This window comes from Colius striatus, chromosome 20 (assembly GCF_028858725.1).
Source record: "Colius striatus isolate bColStr4 chromosome 20, bColStr4.1.hap1, whole genome shotgun sequence".
Classification (NCBI taxonomy): domain Eukaryota; kingdom Metazoa; phylum Chordata; class Aves; order Coliiformes; family Coliidae; genus Colius; species Colius striatus.
Window position 1 is genome coordinate 2,757,623 of NC_084778.1, and position 13,589 is coordinate 2,771,211.

Below are 13,589 nucleotides of genomic sequence, written 5' to 3' on the forward strand. Positions count from 1 at the left end.
CTCAAGTGGAGGGGCTCTGACTGGGATGATTTCTAAGTGCAGAGTTTACAGGCACAGTTTGTGCTTTCACCACTTTCTTTTCCCCTCCTCTTTCTGTCCCAAATGGACTTTCTTGGCCTAAGGCAGGCAGTTATTTTGAGACAGAGGAAAGTTATTTATAGCTCCTAATAAAACCATTAGGAACACATGTGGCACTTCTTTCAAACCCTCCTTTGTTGGGGAACAAAGTTCATTTGACTTTGCCTGTGATGGCATAAGTCCCCTATGAAAAGTTTAAGGAAAGAATTTCAGCAACAGTCTGCAGTAAAATTAGATCATGAACCCCAAGGAAGAATATCCAGTGGTGTGTAGAAATCCCAGATTCTGCTGAAAGGAATGGCCTGAGCAGTTTCCAAAAGCAGAGCAAAGAGAAGCAGACGGGCAGTGCAGGCTGGCTGGCTGGCACAGTGTCAGCAGCACATGGGCAGATGATGTTGCAGCTGGCTTGTGTCTGAACTGCTTCCCTTTACCCTGCCTGCTCTGTTGCCTCTGAAAAGGAGGGGAAAAGCCACCAGATGAAGGGTACTGGTGGAGGTAATCCTCTGGCCGGTCTGAGAGGGCCCCAAAGATCCCCCAGTGAACAAAATCTGGAGTGTTTTTGGGAGTTGTAGCCATTTTAAGCCAAAACCAGGCATATGCTCAGTTATCAGTAAACTGGGAAAGATGAGCTGCCATCACATTGGCAAAAGTATTCCAGGATGTCTGCAGAATAGAGACAACTTCAGAAGGACATCCCACATCCACTGGCATCAGCCCACACTCCAAGGAGCTGCAGTGCTGGCTTCCAACACTTTAAAGGTTCATACTCCGTGGTTTCAACTCCTTGCTTCACTCAGGAGAGCTCCACTGCCCTGCTCACAGCACCTTCAAGGTTCTCTGCATTACCAGGGACACAGGTTTAATCAAAACCAAAGAGCAGACACACACTAAAGAATCACCAAGGAGCCCATTCCTTTGTGGTGCTCAGGAATGCATGTTCCACATCTGGATAAACACAGGCCTGTGCAGGGAATGGAAACATTCATTCCCCAGCTGTGGCTAGCTCCAAACCCTTTCTTCTCTCTCCCTCTCTCTGATTTACTTACAGTCCTCCATTGGGTGGTTGAAAAACTGCATAAATCCTGCTGAGACAGACAAAAGAGGTAGTCACAGGCAAGCCCAGTCAGCTCCCTGCTGACCCTCTGCATCTACCACATAAACAAAACCCCCAGCTCCTGGTACTTGGGTATAATCATTTGTGACTAACAGAAATACCAACTGTGCCACAGCACTCTGTTCTCCATCAGAAGGTGAGGACCATCACCTCTAAGAGTCAGAGACAGGAAAGGGAAAGCAGCCACTTGTGCTGATGCAGATAATGAGCACATCCTCAAACAAGTGGCAGGTATCCTTCTGCCTCAAGGCCAGCTGTGCACAGCTGAGTCCTTTCCACACAAAGCCACGTCCTGCACACACCTGGAGATCTCATGGAAGTCAGAGATCTTTTGAGCTTTCATTCTGATCCAAGGTCCCCTTGGGAAAGTGAGAGATCCAGGGCCATGAGGGAATCTGAGCCCTGAGTAACCTGAAAGGAGGGTCCAAGAATAGGCATCTCTCATAGAAAAATGAGTATATATCAGACTATAAGAAGTGCATACAGAATGCAGGCAGCAGCTTTGGTGCCTTTGCTGCAATCCTCTAACAGCTCTCAGATTCTGCAGCATCATTTGCTGTTGTCTCAACAACATGAGCCTGGCTTTAGCCACTCTACAGTGATGAAAGGACACTGTGAAAAAGATGAGAGCTGATCCCATGCACAGGGCAAGCCCCAGACTAACCCTGCTTCACTGAGGGCAGTGGGAGCTCTGCCATCAGCTTCAGTTGTGCTGGAGTACACCTGCAGCAGGACAATGAAAGGTTGAGCTCTTTTAAATCACCTGAAGGAAAAGAAAAGCATCAAAACTGGAGGGTTTGTGTCAGGAGCTCTTGTTTGTATGGCTGAACCAGAGAAACAGGGGCAGAGGGAAGATCATCACTGTAAATTATTGATCCCCTGCTTTCTAGACATTGAAACTGGTAATTAAACAAATGGTAAAAAGATACTTCATCAATTATAGAGGTGTCACTTTCAATTACACTTGCTCCAGGCTGAATAAAACACAGAGGTTAAATGCTTTGGGTACTTCTTCAGGGCAGCTTCTCGCTCCAAACCCTCACCACAACACTGACTCCTTAATTCTCTTCTGTCCCTACTTCAGAGCTGCTCTTGGTGCATATGAAACCAGAGAAGGGGAAATGAGAGCTTTTGTTTCACCATTTTTTATTGTCACACAATACCTAAAAAGCACAGCCCTGTGGTCAGGAGAGAGGAGCTGGAGCTGAGACTGGCTGGCATCCCTTCGCTGCTCAACGGGAACAGTTATGTGGCCACAAATGAAGGCCTCAGCCCCTGTGAAAACAGCCCTCCCTCACAAATCAGACCTGAATTACTGGACAGATGTTTTACACTGGTAGGTCTCACACTTTTTGGGAAATATAAACATGCAACACACCCTCCAGAACCTGAACAATACAGACCAGCTGCTGCTGGAGCAACGGGATGATGACACCAAATGTACCCTTTTGAGAAGAAATCATGTCACAGCCACCAGGACTATTCAAATCTGGTTTATGATACATTTTTCTGAGTCCTTGGCCTTACTGCATCAAGCTTCAAGTTACCACAGTTTCACATGTGAAATACTGTGTGAGTGTAACAATACACCTGCCTTAATACCAACTGTGGAATAAAACCAACATCCAAAGATGAGCTTGGCCATCTTGCAGTTACTGACACTGATGCTCTCCAGGACCATTACCACATGCCTCAAATAGGTTTCACTCAGAGAAAGCATTTCTTGAAGGCTGAGTTCATCAATTGATTGAGATAGGTCAGGGAGTATAAATACTCTGAGAGACTGCACATGCAGCATAAGCAAACAGCCTAAAAGCATGTGCACAAACCCCCCTAACAGCTGGATACAGCTGGCATCCTCCACTGAGCAGAAACAGCAGTGAAGCACTAATGCTAGGAGGCAAGATCAGAGACAGGGGAGTTGCTGGTGGAGCTAAACAATCCTAGAAGTCAAAACAACTTGTGTTTGTTGCACAGTGGAGCAGGAGTGAAGGGATATCCAGGTGGGAGCTCAGCTCAGAGAGGAGAGACCAAGGTGATGAACTGCAGGAATGTGCTGGGGAAGCTGGAGTTGAATGCATCATCAGGTGATGGCAACAGCCAAAGTGGGAGCTGAAGGTTGGCAGCAGGAGCTTTGTGAAGGAAAGAACAGGCAGCTCTTGGTAGGGGGTCAGAAGGATCAGAAGGCTGAGCTGGCTCTCCCTGCTGCTCCCCAAATAATGAGGCTGAAGCACAAGGAGAGCAAGGTCTCCTGTTGGCCTGATGCCAAGGGCTCTGTGAAGTTTCCCCTGCCTGTTCTAGGGAGAGGTACACAACAAGAAAGCTTTATTCAGCAGTGCCTGATGGCATCTCCTGCCCACAACAGCTCCTTCCAGCACAACAATATCTGTGGGAATATGAGGAAGAGTGTCTAAGAGAGATAAAGCCTTTGAGTTGCAGACCAAGCTGCCAGCCCTCATTTCCAGCCTGTCAGAGCAAGCCCTTGTTGAAGACAGCAGCCTGGAATGAAGAGAATCTGGCATTTGTGCATGTGTGTATGGTTCAGGCAGTCAAGGCAGAGCTGACTTTAATCATCCTTTCCATAATGGAGCAGGGAGAGGAGTGGCAAAGTACAGGAGTGTTATCTGCTATATGTTCACAAATTCCTCCTCTCTGTATTCCAAGCCTGATCTCCTTTCCTGCTTCCTCCAGCCCCCAGAGGAGGGGAAGGGTGAGCACACACAACTGGAATTTGAGAGTCCTTTGCATTCTCGGGATTCCTGGCATGACAGGCAGCACAAAGGCAGCACTCACTGGCCTGGTGACCCAACAGATTCCAGCTCTTGAGAACTAATGAAACAGCTGATGGCTCACAGGAGTAGCTCCAGGCAGGTACCACCCTGCAAAGCTGATCCCCACTACTCCAAAGCTCCCTAAACCCAAGTGCTAACCCACTCCACTGCTCCAGCTTACCTGCTGGGTCACAGCATTTGTGTTTATCACACATTCTAAAGTTGTTTCTTTAATTGACTTTAGGCAGAATATCTCTTTCTGTGAAGAGAAAAACATAAGTCAAATCAATTCAGCATCTAAAAATATGGTCAGTGACTGCCAGGTTCTTTTAGCTTGCTATGAAGCCTCTTTAACAAGGGTGCTAGTATGGTAGGTGTGAAGCTCTAAAATAGTTGAATCCAGCTGCCCACTAAAGTGTGAGCAACAACACCCTAAAGAATTCCAGTCCAAACCACTTTTGGTTGCCTTCTACCCTCACAATGAGGCTACAGACCACTAGATCACATGGAGCTTTAATCCCATCTGGAAATAGCCTCCTGAAGTTCCTATTGCAGGATGGTATTCCTGCATTTTGTTTACTTGGGTGCCACTCCTGGTGGTGACAGCAATAGCAGCTACCAAGTGCAGGGACCTGCATGTGTGTCCTGAAAGGGCACAGGTCCAGACCCAACCTCTTGCACAAAAGGTTTGGCAGCAACATTAATTCCTTCTCCCTTCCCCTCTGTGCCTGTGTCAATCACAATGTCACACTTAGCTACCACAGCACCTTGTCCTGCTACCCCACACATACACCCTGCTAAGGAGTCTCACAAAGCCTAAAAGCCCTTTGAATCTTTAGACCTGATGAGCAGCAGCACGAGAGGGAGCATCCCTGGATCCTCAGCTGGGCAGGGCTTCCTCCCTTCAGCCCCCCAATTGCACTGGCTGTCCCAATCTCTTTCCACAAAGAGCAATGAGGCAGCTGAGAGATACCTCAGAGAGATCAATACACATCAGCTCCCAGCTGGACTCCCCTAACTTGGGCTGTGCTCCCCACCTGCAATCCCAGCCATTCTGTGTGCTGCTTAGGCAAGTGGCAACTAGGCACCGGCTTCTCCTGCCTCGGTGTCTAAGCCTGCTCACCCTGTTTGTACAGGGATTTGTCAGTGCCTCTCTGTTCCTGACCTCACACCAGCAGCAGCAGAGCAGGTGCTCCATGGGCAGATGGGCACTGCACTGCTTAGGGGCTCTAACAGCCTGGGTTCCTCAGCACCAGATGTGCAGGGGAGATGGTGCATTCTGTCTGTAAATCTTAATAAAGACAACATTTAGAAGACAACTAACTACCATGTATGTTCCAAACAGCTGGCCTAGCTCCACAGCCACAGGCTGGGAGGTTTTAGTGCCAATCAGCCCACACATCAGGGTACAAAAGTTCCCCAGTACAGCTGCAGAACCTTCTAGCAAAGCTCTCACTGCCACTCCCTTCAAGCACTGTAAAAGCCAGAAGCATGAGAAGAGAATGACTACCCCAAGCAATCACTCCAACAGCATTAATTACAGACACTTCTCCAAGGTGAAAAGAGCACAGAAAGTGTCCTCTGAGGTGCCAGAGTGCAGTGCCAGGCTGCTGTAAGCTGACCTACCCTGCTGACAGTACTGTGATGCAGCCCCTGCTCTGTCTTCAGCTGTGCTTGTCCTGGCCCTCTCCCTCCTCTGTACCGGGCCTGAGATCTGTGGAGCTCTGTGATGAGACAGCTCAAGGAACTAAACAAACTGGTTTGGGATCGGTACTTGTTTTCCTTCCTCATTGTTCTCCACACTTTATTTCAACTGATTCACCAAAGGGTCAAATGGATGCTAGTGCAGGTACAAGGGAGTGGAGAACTACAGTGCAATCAATTGAAACAGAACTTCATGTCAGCATAAGCTTATCTTGGACAGTGGAGGAACACATCCTCCTGGCAGACAAGTAACGAAAGGGCATTCCATTGAGAGTGAGGTGGATAACGCTCTAAGACTCTCTGGCTGCTTGCTTTGTCCTCTGCCCTTTTGCACATGTAACACCTTGAGAAGGATGCAGGGATGTTATCACCTCCAGGACATGCCCAGGAATGACACCAGAGGCTACAGACTGTCAGCTGTAGTGTTCTGTGATCAGCAAGTCAGCAATACAAGTTACCCAACCCGATGCTTGTGGGTATATATGTCACACCAGATCAGCCAGCACAAACATGCCAAGCTAACACACTGCTCTGCTACTCCACAGGACTGTGAACTGACACTTTTTGGCAGGTGCCTTAGAAACGAGGGCTGATGATGCTGGGCTCTGACTGCAAGCACACAGCAGAGGGGAAGCTCCCTGCACCCAACTCAGCACTCTGCCAGTCACTGACCCAAGTGAACCTTCTCCTTCCCCATCAACCAGCAAATCTCAACCCAGCCCACACTAAACACCATTGATTTTCCTCCTCTACTGAGCAGGGTGTCACATTTGTGTTGACTAACCATCAGTTCAGATAAGTGGTTTGCAATTAAGATAATTTGGTTTGAGGCCAGTGAAAGCATGGCCTGAAAAGCTGAGTGCAGCACAGAGCTGGGGAGATGAAGCAGAGAAATTCACTGCTTGGAACAGGTACCAAGCCAACAGCTACTTTTAGACCTTTATACCAGGACTTACCTTTGCAGCCTGCTCAAATTAAATAGCAACATTTGTCACAACAAAACTTTTCCTCAGAAAGCAATTGCCTGCTTGTGCAATGGCCAGAGAAGATTTCCTTCTGGGCACCTGCACTCAACCTGCAGCAACACTGATTTTATCCCATTCCCCATTTCCATTCAGGTAGAAAAATGATCCCTTCACAGAAGCTTCCTATTATCTGATGGCAGACAATGAGTATTTGAGGCAAAAATGCATTCAATGACAGGCAACTGAACTGAAGCCTCCAGGAAAGAAAGTAAATAGTTACATGAGCACAGCTTTGGAGTTCCATGGACTGCAGCTGGGACATAGTTCACATTCTCATCCTACACGGAGCCACTTTGAGGAATGTTCCTCCCAGTGCAAGCTGAGCTGAGAGAGTGGTTTGGATGGGAGCAGTTGCCAGGTAAATATATTCCAGGCTTAAGGTTGGAAGGAGCTCCCCTACATCCCCACCTAGGCACTGAGTCATCACAGAACAAACAGACGCCTGGCAACTGGTCAGGTTTCAGTTTAAAGAGAGATCAAACACCCTCTTGTCGAGTTCTTTGCATACAGAACTTCTCATCTCTTGCAACATTTCCTCTTCAGATGCTGTCCTCATGACCAGGCTGCCCCAGCAGCACACAAAGCCTCACTCCAACCTGCCAGGCTTTCAGCACAAGGCACCCTCTGCTCTGGTAGCTCTCAGTGACACAAGAGGAAGGTTTCAAGGTGGTCATTGTCTACAGCAATTTCCAGCTTATCTTTGACTCTTTCCTTTCTTTTCCTCTCCTTTCCTTTATACTTCTTCCTTCCATCAGGACACAGTTATCTCAAATCAGATTAGTTTATATTTGAGAGAAATAATGTCAGAAAGCTTTACCCAAATACAGGCTCTTCTCAGGAACTATTCACCCTGCTAGTACAGGCTCTCTCAGCAACCACCCATCCTGCTGGGACTCCCAGAGCTCTGTGTTCATCCTGCCAGGACTCTCAGAGCTCTGTGTGGTTAATGGAGCAAACCACGAGAAATTAAGAGGGTAAAAATCCAAGTTTCAGAGCAACACTTCCAAGGTTTAGGGGTGATGAAATCCTCACTACACTTGTTTAGACAAATAGAGATGCTGTGGCTGTGCTAACTGCTGTTCCCAGTTCCCATCCAGCTCCTTTCCAGACAGATGAGCAAGATTAAAGTTAGAACTCACTCGTATTCCTACAGAGTGCTACAAGCAGGCACACAAAAACACACCCTGTACTTCTCTGCAGAACTTGGCTTTTGATCCTCTCCCCCAGCTTTAGGAGCAACAAATTCATGCACAAGTAAAATGGTGATTTTGGAAGTCACATATTTTGTATTTGCCCCCAGTTTTCACACCAGACCATCAGTTTTCCTTTCTATTTTCAAACAGAAGTGGCAAAAAAAAGCAGCTTGTGACTCGAGAGGAATAAAAAGATGTGTATTTTGAATACATTATTCAGGGTGGTGGTTGGATTACTTGAGAACTGCAGTAGGTATTTTCTTTCTGTTTGTTGTTTCTGGAAAGGTGCAACAGATCTAAAAGCAGTTCTTCATTATCCATGACTGTGTTTTTCTAGCATTGAGTCCACTCTTGCAAGCAATATCGTCTTTAATTACATGGTGCTTAATAGCTCTGAAGGAACACAAAAGAGAACTGACCACAACATTCAGAAAAGCATTAAATTCAAAAGGAAAACCTGGTACACTCTCAGACAGTTGCACTTCAACAGTGCAAACGCCTCTTCCCACACTGTCCTGTCAGGCACGCTCAGCTGCCTCCACTTCATTCCTGCATGAACAAACTGATGCAGAAGCCCTGGTGCACTGCACAGTGTGCACTTGGCATTGTTTGTTCAGTTTCCCCCAAATAAACAATCCAGTACACAAATCCTAGTGGTTGTTATAATCTTAATAGATGTAATGGGTCAGTGGGAAAGCTCCTGGTAACATGCATGAGAAAACAATGTACTGAGGCAAAAAGCAGTCAAGAAAAGGCAGAAAACCGCTCACTTAAGGCAAAAAAACCCATGTTTTGCTGACAGAGTTTTAGTTTTGGCTGAGAGAGAACTCCTGACTCCCAAAGGGGTGGCTTTCCCTCCTAAGATACTGCTGAGGCGATTCTGAACATACTCTGAACATCCCAATATAAGACAACTTGTTACTTGTGGACAGAGAACAAGGCTTTCTGGGTTCTAATTTAAAAGGTTCAATAAACCCTAGGGGGGGAAAAAAAAACCCCTCAGCAACACTTCTGTGCAATAACCTTCCCTCTTCTCCAAACTGCCCCACTGAACACACGAGTGTGTGCTGCAGATCCAAACCTGAGCTGCAGGAACACACACTGCAGCACTGTGTAGTGTTCCAAACATGTAGCAGGTTTGGGGCTTTTCAAACAACCTTGATTACAGTGTGCTGCCTTGTAATGAGTGGAACTGCATGTTTTAGTTATTAACTTAGCAAACAAGCCTGGCTGCTGAAAGCCATCTCCCCAAGTTAACAATGACTCAGTGTGGACTGTATAATGTAGAAGTTATTAGTTACCGGTAGAAAGTTTAAAACCCAACTTGCAACACTATACAAAGACATATTTTAGGAGGGAAAATACTTTTCCTCCCACTCCCCTGGTCCCAGTCACAGTGTTTCAGTGGAATTTCATTCTCTAAACAGCTAAACAGATCATTATCTCTTCATTGTATAATTGGACATTGACTTAAAGACCCTTCAGCTGTGCCCTAAGTGAGCACAGGGAGAGAGCTGAGTGCACCCTCTTCTCTGGTCTGTTTGGCATTCTGACTCTGGAGTAAAGATGATTCTTTCTTGGATAGGAATAGCTCATCTCGACCTGGGAGCAGCAGGTGGTAGTGAAAACAGACCTAAAGACAACCATAAAACATCAAGTATATGGTAATGAAGGGGAAAAAAAAGCAACTGTGAGCTCACCCAAATCCTCTGACAAACACCAGTCCCTGGCTGAATTACAGCTCCCTCAGTAATCCTCCTCTTCATTAGTAAAATGGCCAAATACACCTGGTGACTGTCAGCTGGCAGAAGGCCCCACAGATCACGTTAACTAATGAAGCACAGCCTCAGCTGCTGAGATGGAAAGGTTTCCTTGAAGCATTAAAACCACAGCAAAGGCTCTTCTCCAGCTATGTGTACACACTGTCTGAAAGATCAGGACCACATCTACTGCCTTCTGCAAGGGTGAAATCTCTGGGCAGCTGGAAGAACACCACAAGGAAGTACAGCCTCAACTGTCCAGGGTAAGCTTTGGCTAGACAAAATGCCTTCAAAATAAGTTCCCAAAATGTATTTAAAGGCATGTCCTTCTAAAGCAGCTGTAGCTTACAGGTACAGGCAGGCTGAATACCATCAGAACTGTGCTTTTGTCTATGTCCATCTTTATGCTTAACAATGAGTTTAGGAAAGCTCTTTTGTGGAGAAAGTAAAAGGAAATTGTTTAGGACAGTGTGAACAAAGGACTTTTTAGACTTTCATAGACTGTCCTGGTACAAATCAGAACACATTCTGATGTAACGTTCTTTGCCACCAACAGTCCCACTGCTCAGCTGGTATCAAAACCTTCCAGCAAGTGCAGGCTGCTGAATCTTCCAGTTCCAGGAGCAAGAAGGCAAACACTGCAACACTCCAAAGGTAATGGCAAATGCCAAAATTCTATGTTCACCTACTATCAGCCACTGCCCTGAGTGACTGGAAGGGAGGTGACCAGGCTGGGGCAAGGTCCACACACTGGTTAAAGTGCTGCCAGCATCCCAGTGCAGAACAGCTAGCTGTCATTCATGTGTGACCAAGTGCTTTCCTAGAGAAAAAAAGCTGCCAGGGAGATCTACCCATGCATGCACGAATGTCACAGTGCTTCTGAGTACTCACCTTTATTGCCTTCCTGTACTGGATTTGAATATGCACCAGTCTACACTGGAGAGGGACATTAAGAGGAAAGGTACTGGCCTTGCTGCTCCTATTGCACTCAAAAGTATTTAAAGGGCTTTAAAGAAGAGTCCATCTTCCACCCCCACAGAACATGACTCAGTTGCAAGAGATGACTTGGGAGTTGTCCATTCTTCTTCTAACAAACCTTGTCAGCCTTTCACATTACACACACTGCTTGCTCACATCTTTATTAACATACTCTTGGAGGAGTTGGCCACCTGCCCCACTTAATGGACAAGGAGGAAAGTATGGAGAGGAAAGCACAAAATACATTGCAGGGTATTTTCCAGTAGAGAGATCATCCAACCCAGACAGAGGCACAGTAAAAGGGGCAAGCTCTGGGCAAAAAGTAACCGTGTTGGAGTTACCCATGCAATCCTCATCCACCAGAAAAGAGGGTGGGAGGTTAGATGGATGGTGTCTGTTGAAGTCAGGGATAGTAATCCTAGTTAAAGCCAACCACATCACTCACAAGTTGGTTATAAAGAAGTATATAACATGGTAAAACCCTTGACAGAAGATGAACACATGCTGTAATTGTGCTCACTTTACAGCAGTGCAAAGCATCGCTGCTGCCAACAGAGAGGTCCCCACCTGATCCTGCTCACTCCTTCCCGTGCCTCCAGATCCTTTGTGCAGGCAGAAACGTTCCAGTGCTCACGTAATGAGCTGAGCCAGGAAACTGCTCCAGCCAAATTACCTCTTTGGCTTGTCTGCTCAGTTTTAATTTGGATTCACTTTTGAAAAGTTGGAACTGTCATCAATACAAAGCACAACACAAAGGCTTTTCCCACAGCAACATCTGAGAAACATACAGAAACGGTCCCGTAGCTTGTGTGAAAGGACAAGTGATTCAGTTACAGTGCAGCAGGACACATCGACCTTGGGAAAATCCCCTGTGCTTCAAAGTTCTCTCCACCTCCTTTTCTGCAGCACCAGTAACACATTGCCATTTCCCAAACAGACATGGATCCCACAGAAGGCATCAGTCATTTGAAAGCAGCCTGGGAACAGCCCTCACCTGTTGCTCCTCCAAACTGGGAGGCACAGAGTGCTCCAGCCTGGGGACCTGCAACCTTTTGCACACTGGAGCTATTCAAAACTGCCAGGTAAGGGCACTTGGCCAAGGAAGGGGAGCAATGGACTGATGCTTTGTACCAGGTTAAATATGGCATTTCTTTCTATGCATAAACTCAGAGTGTGGATAAAGCAGAGCTCCCACGCAGTTCAGTCCGTTGCATGGGATTTCTCTCTCAGTGTACTATGGTTCAGACTTCTTTTCCTTTAAAAAAACCCCACATCTGTCCTTTATGTCATGATAAATTGGGATAGCATGCATACCACCTAGCACTTCCCTTGGTCCCTGCCAGGCAGAACAGAAGCTATGACTTATATTTACACAGCCACTCCCTAAAACTCAGGATTATATCCAGTATCAAACCTGAAAACCCTTCATTGTTGCAACAGCAGCTGCCATACCAGGGCCTACCATCAAAATTAAGAACTCATCAGTTCTGGAAGCCTTAGGCAGTTTCTAAAAGAGTTTTGGAAAGGTGCTGACAACTGGTAATTGTCTATTGCTCCAAAAGGAGATGAAGGAAAAATGCTGTTCTTCACAGATACTCTCAGATGTGGTTCTGCTTTCAGGGCTTGTCCCACCAGCCAAGCACACTTGTCACTTTCCAAAACTAGGCAGCTGCCATCTCTGGGGAGCTCCAGAGAAGCTTCCATCTCCAGCAACTGTCACAGAAGGAGTAAATACCACAACAATCTCTGTATTGTATCTCAGAACCATTTTCCTTCTGTAATCCTCCCAAACACGAGGGTGCAGCTCAAGGCAGCTTACTTGGGAAGTTCAAGTTACTGGAACGAGCCGTGCACTCAGCACAGAGGCAGATTCCTTCCTTAAATCACTGTCACCGACTCACACCAGGTATGTTCAAACAGGGAAAAACCCGCACAGAAAGTCGTATGACAGATGGGAGACACTCGAGTCTCGCTGAGGATGCAGAGATGTGCTCCAAGCTGTTGTCTGACAACATTTCCACCTATAAGAGAGGGCTAAACCCACCGAGCTTTCCTCGTGAAGTGCTTTTTAGGCACCTGTGCGGGTGCTGCCAAAGAAGAATCACCCCGGTGCAAAGGCGAGTGCTGTGCGCAGCGGGACACGTCGCGGGCAGGCAGCAGCGGCACAAGGCGCACAGCGTTGGGGCTGTGCAGAACGCCGGCCGTGGCGAGCAGGGCCGGACCCCGCCGCAGCCGCTCTCTCGCCCCCCCGCCCAGCCACACCCCGCCCCGCTCCGCCACCCGGGACACCACCGGGGCAGCGCCACCGGAGCCCGCTCTGGAGCCTTACGGCGGGGGGGACACCCTGCCGGGGCAATGGGGGATGCTCCGAAACGCTCGCTCGCTCCTACCGTGGACACCTCGGAGTTTCCGGGAAGGCGGCCGACCTCCGGGGAACAGCCGAGCCGCGGCCGCCCGCCCTCCCCAGGGCGCCCTCCGGTACCGCCCCCGGCTCCCCCCGCTCGGCACAGCCCGCCCCGAGCCGGCAGCCGCTCCCGCCATGTGCCCGAGCGCCGGCGCCCGGCCGCTGCCCCCCGGCCTCGGGCCGCCCGCTCGCCGCCCCCCGCCCCGCTCACCTGCGCTCCGCGCCCCGCCGGGACGCGCCGTCCGGGGCCCTGCGGCGGCTCCGCGAGCGCCTCGGCGCCGACTGCCCGCGGGAGCCCGCGCCGCGCCGCTAGTGAGCATGTCCGAGCGCCGGGCATGCGGAGTGCGGGCGGCCAGGCCGCGGCCCTGCCTCCGCCCTCACCTGCCGCCAGCTCCGCGGGGCGGGCCGGCCGCTTCTCCCCTCCCCGGCTGCGCTCGGCAGCCCCTCCGCCCGCCCCGGGCTGCCGGAGGCGGGAGCCCGCTCGCCCTGGCGGCGGTGCCCGGGACAGGGGCGCGCTGGCGAGCGGCTGCGCTGCCACATCGGCTCCCGTCGCTTAGAGCCA

The 13,589-nt window shown here is 48.8% G+C and overlaps 1 protein-coding gene across 2 annotated transcripts in view; it reads right to left on the minus strand.

The window, feature by feature from the left end:
* MYO1C (myosin IC) overlaps positions 1-13,323 on the minus strand; it is a 53,841-nt gene extending 40,518 nt beyond the window's left edge. Inside the window, exon 1 of one of the 2 annotated variants that reach the window (XM_062012537.1) lies at positions 13,239-13,323. The gene's annotated coding sequence lies outside the window, so the exon portion shown is untranslated. Of the gene's footprint in view, positions 1-13,013; positions 13,097-13,238 lie in introns of those variants that run through there. The other variant, XM_062012538.1, reaches the window with a different exon arrangement.
* Between the last annotated feature and the right edge of the window lie 266 nt (positions 13,324-13,589).